We start from the raw sequence: 12,099 nt of genomic DNA on the forward strand, positions 1-12,099 counted from the left end.
TATAGGAGTCATTGCATTAGTGCATAAAGCAAAGTGTTTTTCAACTTGAACTTTACTATAGTGTAATTATCACAAAATTTGTCGAAAATTAGGTTGCACTAGGCATTGAACCATCTTTTCATGATGACAAATCGGTGATAACACACACCATTCATGGATGTTCTTGAGAATACTCCCAATTCTCATGAGAGGCGGCACCACCCCTAGGTCCATATAGGTAGAATTCTTACAGTATTTCGTTACCAAAAATACTTGTCTTTACAAGACTGAATTCTATTAAAAAACCTTTCAGTTTTAACGCTCCACTTGGTAACACACAAGTACTCAATATCTCAGATGGGACTTGTTTTGAGTACAACTAATATTCACTTGATTGACTTGTTGTTACCTATTGAACCTAACACTAGTTGAATAACTAGTGTTAAGATAGGTTACCATCAATCGTGAATCTCTTTAGGGAGTTTAAGTCCCATCCCTCGAGATGATGCAGCCACTAAATCCCTCGTTAGTGGCTTAGTGAAAGGATCCGCCAGATTTTCACTTGTTCTCACATAGGATATTGAGATGACTCCTCTTTGAATCAACTCTCTTACATATCCATGTCTTAGACTAATGTGTCTAGACTTCCCATTATACACTCTGTTGTATGCTCTAGCCAATGTCGCTTGGCTATCACAATATATCGATATAGTAGATACATTATCTTTGATTAGGGGAATCTCTATCAACAGATCCCTTAACCATTCGGCCTCTTTGTCGGTAGCAGCTAGAGCTATGAACTTTGCTTCCATAGTGGAATGAGATATACAGGTTTGTTTCTTGGAACCCCAAGAAATTGCACCTCCACCAAGTGTAAATACCCAACCAGTTGTGGACAAGTTGTCCCCAAGATTGGATATCCAACTTGCATTTGTATATCCTTCTAATATCGAAGGAAATTTGGAGTAGTGAAGGCTTAGTCCTTTGGTTTTCTTGAGATAACCTAGGACTCTTCCAATTGCCTTCCAGTGATCCACAATTGGATTACTTGTAAACCTACTAAGTTTACTTACCGCAAATGCTATATCAGGTCTAGTACACCAGGCAGCGTACATTAGACTCCCTATAGCACTAGCGTACTCCAATTGAGCCACCGCTCTTCCTTCATTCTTCTCTAGTTTTACACTATGATCGAATGGAGTATTGGCATCTTTAACCTTGAGATGGTTAAATTTGTTCAATACTTTCTCAACATAGTGGGCTTGCCCTAACGCAAAACCCCCACTATGTTTCTTTACTTTGATACCGAGTATGGTATCAACTTCTCCAAGATCTTTCATCTTGAAGGTTGATGATAGAAACCTCTTCGTTTCTTCTATCCCTTTCATGCTATTACTTAGAATAAGCATGTCATCCACATATAAGCAAACAATGATCACATATCCCTTACAAGTTTTGGAATACAAACACTTGTCACCATTGTTATGTCTAAACCCATTAGACATGATGACTTGATCAAATTTCTCATGCCATTGCTTAGGAGCTTGTTTCAATCCATATAAGGATTTTACAAGTCTACAAACTTTATGTTCATATTTTGGTAGGACAAACCCTTCGGGTTGTTCCATATAGATCTCCTCATTGAGGTCACCATTAAGGAATGTCGTTTTGACATCCATTTGATGAACATACAAGTTGTGTATAGAAGTTAAAGCGAACAAAATTCTTATAGAAGTTGTTCTTGCAACAAGCGCATAGGTATCGAAATAATCGATACCCTCTTTTTACCTAAACCCTTTAGCTACTAATCTAGCTTTAAAGGTTTGGATAGTGCCGCCAGTGTGATATTTTCTCCTAAATACCCACTTACACCCAATTGGCTTAGACCCTGGTGGGAGGTCTACCAATTCCCAAGTGTTATTGGAAAGAATGGAATCCATTTCATCATTGATGGCTTCTTTCCAAAATGCACTATCTCTCAATTGCATAGCTTCTCTATAAGTCTTAGGATCATCCTCAACGAGAAATACAATAGGAATTTTCCTAATGACTTCCTCTCTATTTCCTTCTACCATGTAGAATGAAATTCGTTGAGAATCTATCTCATCCACTACTAGACTTTTATGATTTTTAAGCCTTTGACTTCTTCTAGGTTCAAAGGGTTGCTTTACATCATTTTGAGAATTCTCCTCTTGAGAATCAACTTTGGATATAGAAGCTTGAGAATTGTTCTCATATAACAAATTCTCCTTTAGAGATGTTAAAGCTTGAGAATTTTTGTCACATAACATATTCTCAAAGAATTCAACTTCTCTAGATTCAATCATAATGTTAGACTCTAAGTTTAATAGCCTATAAGCTTTACTATTGTTGGCATAACCAACAAAAACACACTTTATGGCTCTTGAACCTAACTTTGTTCTATTAGGTTCGTTTTTCTTGCAATATGCAAGACACCCCCACACTTTGAAGTACCCTATGTTGGGTTTTCTTCCTTTCCATAACTCATATGGAGATATCTCATTTTTCTTCATCGGTATTCGATTAAGAATGTGACAAGCGGTTAAGAGCGCTTCACCCCATAAGTTGAAGTTCAACTTAGAAAACACCAACATAGAATTTATCATCTCTAGATAAGTCCTATTTTTCCTTTCGGCAACACCAATGTGTTGTGGTGTATAAGGTGCAGTGCACTCATGAATTATACTATTTTCTTCACAAAATGTATTGAATTCATTAGAGTAGTACTCTCCTCCTCTATCACTTCTTAGCACCTTAATCTTTTTATTTAGTTGATTTTCAACTTCTAATTTATACAATTTAAAAGCATCAAAAGTTTCATCTTTATGCTTTAAAAGAAACACATAGGTATATCTACTAAAATCATCTATAAAAGTAAGAAAATACATTTTACCACCTTTAGTTAAAACACCATTTAATTCACAAAGATCACTATGGATTAAATCTAGTAAATTAGATGATCTTTCTACACTAGGAAATGGTTTCTTAATCATTTTCGCCTTAACACATGTTTCACATTTACCATAGTTTTTAATATTGCATGCAATCATACCACATTTTACTACTCTTTTCATGGTAGAAAAACCTATATGCGATAGTCTAAGATACCACAAAAATAAAGAATCATACTCAATAATATAGGCGGAATTAGCATTTTTATTGATAACATTGAAAGTTACATCATTTGTGCACAATTTAACCATACCCTCACAAGAGTACCCCTTTCCCAAAAATACATTTGATTTGGTAAGTATAAGTTTACCGGACTCAAAAACGGCTTTAATGCCGGGCTTGCCAAGAAAATCACCACTTACCAAGTTTCTACTCATTTCGGGAACATAAAGTACATTCACTAATGTAACTTTCTTGCCGGAGGTGAAGTAGACATCAATAGTACCTTTGCCAAGTACCTTGGATTTGCCCTCATTGCCTATTTGTATCTCATGGTTGCCCTTAGACTCTTCAAAGGTCTTGAACAATGATTTGTCATAGGTGACATGGATGGTGGCACATGTATCATACCACCACCCTTTCACCTTGCCTTGGACCGCATTCATCTCACTAAGGGTAGCAACTATGTTTTCCTCTTGAGTTGCGTTCACCTTAGGTCCTTGTTGGTCTTTTCTATGCCTACACTCTCTAGCATAGTGACCCTTTTTCCCACACACAAAGCAAGGACCTTTCTCGCCCTTAAACTTGTTTGGGTTGGTTTTTGGACCCAAAGCTTTCTCATTACCCTTTTTCCCTTTGTTTTTGAGATGTTTTGGTTGTGACATCGCATTTTCTTTGGAAGTCTCTCCATTAGACCCCTCCACAAGTTTATCTCTACATATCGATTCCTCTTCGATTCGAATATGTTTTTGGATTTCCTCCAAAGAATAATCCTCATTTTTATGAAGGATTCTTTTCCTATAGCTCTTCCAAGTTGGTGGTAATTTAGCCACTACAGCACCAACTTGAAAGGCCTCGGGAAGCTCAGTCTTTAACACTTTCAATTTATTAACAATAATTTGCAATTAATGAATTTGAGGAAGAATAGATTTATCACCAAAAAATTTGAAATCGAAGTATTGAGATATCAAACACTTTTTGGTACCTTCCTCTTCCGCCTTAAACTTTTTCTCAAGTGCATCCCATATCTCCTTGGCCAATTTGGTCTCGGTGTAGAGGTCATAGAGCCTATCAGATAGGGCGTTGAGGATATGACCCCTACAAAGAAGGTTGTCCTCCTCCCTCTTCCTTCTCTTCTCCACCTCCTCGGGAGTGTCTTTATCGGATGGCTCGGCTAGAGGTGCCAAGGATGACTCAAGGATGTAGCCGATTTTAAGAGTGGTTAAAAGAAACCTCACCTTGTCTTGCCACCTAGTAAAATTGGATCCATCAAACCTATCCAATCTCACTAGGTCTTGGTTCATGATCTTGATTGTCTCCCCTTCCATTGAAACAAAAAGGGATAAGCTTTTGAATGTTAGGAAAAATTGTTTTGCCTCAATGGAAATTGATAATAATATTACAACTCTATGCAATATATTACAAATAAATAATGATTGATTGAATAAGATTACAACTCTATAACTGAAAATACAAATAGACTAAAGAACAAGAAGAAGAAAAGAAGAATAGAATGGTGAAAATACAACTCAAAGCAAAATGTTACAAGTAAAGTAAAATGTTTGAAATAAAGAAAAGAAGATTACAACTCAAAACAAGAAATGCAAATAAACAAAAGAGAAGAATATAAAGATGAAGAGAAATAGAATAGAAAGAAATAACAAACAAACTAAAATAGAAGCAACTCTCACTCACACTACCAAAGTGAAGAGTGTTGGGGATCACCAACTTGAACAAGGTTTGAAACCTTTGTCCAAAAGCTTATTTCCCTCTAACTCAAGCACTAAGGGATCTCTCACAGATTAGAGGAAAAGCTTTATGGAATTATCAAGCCTCAAGGTTCTAGCCAAGTGCTCTAATTGATAGAAATGATGTGTCTTACACGTGAGCTATATGCTCCTATTTATAGAGTTTAGAGACACCCTTTGGATTTCAAATTCCACCAACCCCCATGGCTGTTACCAATGTTTAATTGGATTAATAAGGAATTAAAAATGAGATTTGGGAGTTATTTGGGTTTTTTGAGCCGTTCAACAAAGATTGAAAAAACTGAAAAAATGGTCAGTTTTTTGCCTGTGGCCGCGGCCACTAGCCTCTGTCCCACAGGCCGCGGCCACCGACCATTTTCAGCACTAAAAAATGTGTTGTTTTTCCAAACGGTTCCAAACCCTCCCAAATGATTTTGTAACTCCCAAAACACATTATTGGGGGTTAAAATCATATCTCTAACAGCCATATCACATATGGCTTTATGAAATTCATCTCAATATTGTGTAACAACAATTTTACACGCTAAAGGGTAATATTTGGAAATTATAAATTTGTAACACCAAATATGTTACATTATTTGGATATATCTCATATATCTAAATATAGTAACTCTCTATTATATGTTACAATATGTGACACACTTTGTCATATTTATTTAATCTAAAATATTATATTATAATTTAACAAAAAGTAGGGGTGATTATGGGTTTAAATTCGTGGCTGGTTTAGTGTGAAGTTGAGGGGAAAATTTTGGGTAATTGGGTGAGTTCGTGGCTGGGTGAAGAAGGAGGAAAACCCAAGTTTTCCCTGGGTTCGCAAGGCGTGTCGCAGCGCGCGTGGCCCTTCTGGCCTAGCCTGCTCTCTTACTTGGGGGCGCGCCGCGACTTGGTTGGCCAAGTCGCGAGCCGCCTCCCTTTGGCGTGAGAGCTTGCTCTCTGACTTGAGGCAAGTCGGGACCCGCCTGGGGATTTTGAGATTAAAGGAGTTCTTAGTGTTGTTTGTGCTCGGGAGTTCGAACCTAGGGGCACGGGACAATTTCTACTGCCCGGTTTAGTAGAAATTGAAGTACCGGAGGATAATTTGGCTACTTAAGTAATTTATTTCTGATTGGAAGTTGATAGATATCGATAATTCTTGTGACTAGGTTTGTTGCCAAGGCTCGAGGCTAGGGATCGTGCTTGGAGTTAGTTCACCTTCTCCGTTCGGAATCAAAGGTAAGAAAACTACACCCAGTTATGTGGTTATGTTGGGACTAAGAGTTCCCTATACTTGTATGCAATGTCATATGATGGTATTATGCCATGTGGACATGAGATAAACGACCTAAGAGTGCTAGAATTAATATTGGCGCATAGGGATGCGTCTCGGCCACTGGTAGCTGAGGTTAATTATACAATCACTGAGCTTGCCCTAAGCGAGCCAAAGTCAGTGGGATAAACAAATGGTGCGGCCTAAGGGCATCGACCCTGGATATTGTGTGATATGTTTACTATTATTAATCTGATGATTATGGAAATTTTATTACATGGTTGATTGATTATTGGTTTGCATATTGATATCACTGATTATGTGAACAATATGGTATGCTGAGTATCTTATTGACGACTTGTGAATTATTTGACTATTGATTGTTGATTATGCTCTGTTATATGGTTTTCTTGCTGGGCTTTGGCTCACGGGTGCTACGTGGTGCAGGTAAAGGCAAGGGTAAGCTGGACCAACCCTGAATTGGAGAGCTCTGGGGGCGGAATGTACATAGTCGGCTGCTCGGACGCCACGACCGAGGGATGATACAGGGACAAGATGACCTAAAATACCTATTTTTCCATTAGAGTGGCTTGTGGTTATATATAACCTTTGAAATTTTGTAAACTGTTATTTAGCCCTGTTTATTTTTGGGATCCCGTGTAACAAACACTTATTTAAATGGAAATTTATCTTTTATGACCAAAATATTTTAACCCTAGTTCAATAATGGTTTAGCAACACTTTTTCAACTAAATGACTTGATTAGCAAGTCTTGCATCTTTATTAACACACAATATAACGATCTTGGTTATCCAGGGCGTTACAGATACATTAATAGGACAAGCCCTTGACTGCTGCATGATAAGCAAGAACGCGCTTATTAGCATTGATATTGCTAGAACATGCTTATTAGCATCGGTAATTGTTAATTGCTGAGTGTTAAATGTTAACTGTTATGTTTATGAATCGACATACGTATTAGCATGCTTGACCTGGAGTAGTCTCAAGATGGGTGACCTCTTGGGAAGTTTTCCCAGGAAGTGTGCGAGTCAGGACAAAGCACGCTGGAAAGACTCGTGTTGATTTGTAGGGCCAGTCGTCATTCCAAGAAGCAGCCATAGTGATGTTGGGCGTTACAAATGGTATGAGAGCCTTAACCTAGTCGGAAGTGTGGCCGATGGGGGCGTTGGACCCCTAAGGAGGGGTGATTGTGACAGTCCGAATCCCGTGATTTGCAGGGGGAGAAATCGGGTAAAAAGCTATGCAATCCCACACTGCCTGGGGGAAGGCCAAGTGTGATGATTATAAGACTGTGTAGGTATGGGACTACACAGTTGAAGATGGCTTAAATGGATTGATGGGTACTACATATGCCAACAAGATGCATCTTCTTTTCGGTAGTCCATCACTTGAGAACTCCAAAGTTAAGCATGCTTGACCTGGAGTAGTCTCATGATGGGTGACCTCTTGGGAAGTTTTCCCAGGAAGCGTGCGAGTGAGGTCAAATTACGCTGGAAAGACTCATGTTGTTTTGTAGGGCCAATCCTCATTCTAGGAAGCAACCATAGTGACGTGGGACATTACAGGCATCACCTATAACGGTGCCAACAGATGAGCAGGCGTTAGAGGCTAGGAATAAATGATAACCTCTTTATGAAAGGTTCAAGAAACAGCACCCTCCAGTTTTTTAGGGTAGTGCAAATCCAGCTAAGGCTGAGTAATGGATGAGCATGGTTACCACCATCCTTGGCTTTAAGAGGGTGCCTGGTAGTGAGAGGGTGGCTTGTGCCACATATATGTTTCAGGAGGATGCCTGAATTTGGTGGGAAGTGATATCCCACACTAGAAATGTTAATGCCCTGAGTTGGGAAGAGTTTCAGACCCTGTTCAATGAGAAGTACTATAATGATGCCATCAGGGCTGCAAAAGCTAAAGAGTTCAGCAAGTTGTATCAGGGGAGTTTGTCAGTGACTGAATATGCCATAAAGTTTGACAGACTGGCAAAGTTTGCAATGGAACTAGTGCCCACTGATGGGACCAAAAGGGAGAGATTTTTCCAAGGGCTATAGCTTAGGATAGCCTGTGATGTTCGTATTACCACTATGCTAGGAGTGACTACTTATGCACAGGTGGTTGAGAAGGCGCTCACAGCTGAGAGTGCAGAAAACAAGATCTGGCGTGACAATGCAGCCAGGAGAGACTTTAGGAGGGCGGGACCTCCATTTGTGGGTTCAGGTAGGGGCAGAGGCCCTAGTGATCAGAAGAGGGAGGCTCCTGGTGCTTTCCCAGCTCCAGGCCCTGACAGGAGACCATGTGGTATTACAAGGGGCCGCCAGAGCGGCAGTGAGGTCTGGAGGACTTTTCCTGAGTGCCCTAGATGCAAGAGGCGGCATCTAGGGGAATGTTGGGCTAGAGCTTGCTTTTTATGCGGGGTAGTGGGACATTTGAGGAAAGATTTCCTGAGAGCAAGGAAGGAAGAGCCAAGAAAGGCAGACAACTTGGCCCCAACTTGAATGTTCGCATTGACTCAGGCAGAAGCTGAGGCTTGTCCCTCAGTAGTTATAGGTAAGTTTTTTAGTGCTGGAACCCCTTATACTGTTTTGATTGATTTTGGTGCTACACATTCTTTTGTTGCTCGTATAATTATTGATAGACTGTGTAGAAATACAACCTAGTTGAAATTTAAGTGGGGCATAAAACCCTAACAAGCCTAACCAATACGACCAGCGCACCGCGCTATTGCCGCTCTTGACTGATAAGTCAATGCTCTTCGACCAACACTCAGCACTATTGCCGCTCATGACTGATAAGTCAAAGCTTTATGACCAGCACTCAGCACTATTGCCGCTCTTGACTGATAAGTCAATGCTCTTCGACCGGCACTCAACACTATTGTCTCTCATGACTGATAAGTCAGAGCTTTACAATAAGTACTCAACATTATTGTCGTTTCTGACTAATAAGTCAATGCTTCCTCAATGAGGTAATGCAAATAGTTCTATATCATATGTCAAATATCCAGATATAAGGCATTCAACATGCTTAATCAATAATCACAAGCATAATCATAATCATGTACATTTACATAGACTCAAGCTCTGATCAATTCCAATTCAACGTTCATGCCATGCCATGATCACATGCATCACATACTGGGTGCAATTTTGTACCTTTGGTCCAAGAACAAGTTACCATTAAACGACCCCCGAGCACGATCTTGATTCCAATCCCCTAGCAATAACCTAGTCACAACCATAATATAGAATCCCATAAAAAACGAGTAAATAAGGACTTCAGGACCGAGTCCTAGCCTCCAGGACATCAAATCCTACCAAATCGGCAGTAGGATCAATCTCGAGCCCTTAGGTTTAAGTTCCCACGAATAAAAACCCAACATGGCCAAAACTGTCCTTAAGCACCACGAGACCCCAGGCCTGAGTCGTGGCCTGCCTCCAAGCATAGGCCAAGCCCCCACTCTGCCCGTGCCTCGCGCCGCAACGCGCCTACCCTGCAGCGCGGCCCTAAATGCCCAAATAGCAGGCCTATCCTTCATCAAGCCTGGGCTGCGACACCTAAGAACAGGGCCGCGGCCCAACTACAAACCAAGCCAAAAAATTCATTTTTCTTCATTTAAAATCTTCCAAAAACCTATCCAAATATATCAAAATCCCAAAAACAAAGTTCCCAAACATCCTAATGGCCCAAAGAAAACAAAACCTAAGCTTTAAACAACTCATAATGTAACGCCCTGCTAATTAGGGTCGGTCACCAAGTGTGTTTAAAACCAGTGCTGGACTTGCTAAACAAGTCATTTGGACTAAACGTGTGATTAAGCCACTAAAGGTTTAGGTATTAAAACTTTTGGTCAACTCGTAAGCATTCTCATTAAATTAAAAGCATGTTCTTTAAACGGGATCCCAAAAACATCAGTTTAAAAGTTGGTACACTCAAGTTACATAATAAGCTGACCTAGGCGCCAAAGTTGGGTTTAACCCTAGTTCCCTTGAGCATCTCGGCCATGGTGGTCGAGCGGACTGCATATGTATATGTCACTGCTATCGCCCTCCGACTCATGGTTGGTTGAGATTCTCCTTATCTTTACCTGCATCACAAAGCACCTGTGAGCCAAAAGACTCAGCAAGAAAACATATTAAATAGTTCACAGAGTAACACATCTGTCAAACAGTAATAACTGAATCTGGTGAAGTTATTACACAAATCAGCAACCATAGGGTCATGCAAGTGCGTGTCACACTTCCTTTCAATTTGTTGGCATACAAGCCAGTCAAGTGCATGTTGCACTCCCAGGGTGGCCCAGCCATGGTGGCCTGCACTCCACATGCACAATGCCAATCTCAGCTTATAAACTGAGTCCTTTAAGTCCTTAACTCATAAGTCAAGCCTCACACACCCTCGACTTGTAAGTCGAAGCTTTAGGACCCTCGACTTATAAGACGAGTCTTTCGAAGTCCAATATGCCCTTGACTAATAAGTTGATCCCCATTTAATATCCTAATAACCCTCTGGTTTATAAACCGAGCTTCCCAGTCACAACAGACAATCACATAACTCATATAGCATACATATTAACAATTACATTGCATTATAATACATTCAAACAACAGTCATAGGCATAACCATAATTTTGCGCATTCCAGTGTACCTAATCAGATATCCACAAACATAATTATAATCATGTTCATTAATAGAGCCAAAGCCTTAATCATGTCTATATTCATCATTGACTAAGCTCTAATCACGCATTCACATAATGGGTGCAGTTTTCTTACCTTCAATCCGAATGCAAGTTACTAGCGACGCCCTTTGAGTACGATCCTCGATTCGAGCCCTTAGTGTAGCCCTGGTCACAACCATAATAAGGAATTCCATCAACAACGGGAGAATAAAAGCTTCCAGACCAAATCCTAGCCTCCAAGACGTCGAATTCCACTCAACAAGGAAGTAGAGTCGACCCCGAGCCCAAATGGTTAAGTTCCTGATCTAAAATCCTCATTAGGGCCAAAAATCCCCTTAAGGGCCGCAGCCCTAAGGACCCATGCCGTGGCCCGCCTCTAAGTCAGAGGCTCCGCCCCCCTGGAAAACCAACACTCGCTGCGACGCTCCCCTGAGGCGCCGCGGCCCGCTTCTGCCTCCGAGCCCTCTTGGCTCCTTCTTGCTCCATAGGGCCGCGACATAGCAAGAACAAGGCCGCGGCCCAGCCCTTCGAACCCAGATTTTATGGGTTTTTCCCTTAGTCGAACCCAACCAAAAACCACCCAATTCTCTCCCAATCTTCCAACTCAATTCCCACAATTAACACAACCCTTTCCAGCAACAAAACCTAACTAATTACCATATTAAAACCCATCAATAACCCAAAATTCTTTCCCCAACTATCAAACATGCAAAACTTTAAACTTCAGTCAAAAACCACAGAAACTTCATAATTGAACTTTGAATTAAAGACCTTACCTCTGCTATGATGATCCTCTTGAGCTAATCATCTAGTTCCCCAAGCTTAGTACCTTAATTCCTCGGCTTGATCACCAATTTTTTCCTCAAAAATCCTCAAGCCTCATGAAAACAGAGAAAACGAGGGAGAGAGAGAGAGCTGCTGAGTCTTGTTTCCTTTAGTTTCCTTAACCTTCTTAGAAATTCCCAGCTCACCAAACTCTATACTTAGACAGAAAATGACTAATTTGCTCCTTGCCCTTAGCCTATTCTTCAAATGCTCTCAAGGGCAATTTTGTCCTTTGTCTCATATCCCGCTAATTCACAACTATATCCTATAATTCTCGTTACTTCAAATATTCCCACATGACTATCAAATAATTTCTCATTACCCACTAATGCCCGGTAATGTTCCAAATTACTAAAAATGCCCCTAAGCTCACCCCGAGCCCGGGTATAAAACCCCGTTGTGACTTTTCCGCTAGTTTGCTCATCAGGATCGCCTCGCATCGAGTAACC

The sequence above is a fragment of the Humulus lupulus genome, chromosome 3 (assembly GCF_963169125.1).
Source record: "Humulus lupulus chromosome 3, drHumLupu1.1, whole genome shotgun sequence".
Taxonomy (NCBI): Eukaryota; Viridiplantae; Streptophyta; class Magnoliopsida; order Rosales; family Cannabaceae; genus Humulus; species Humulus lupulus.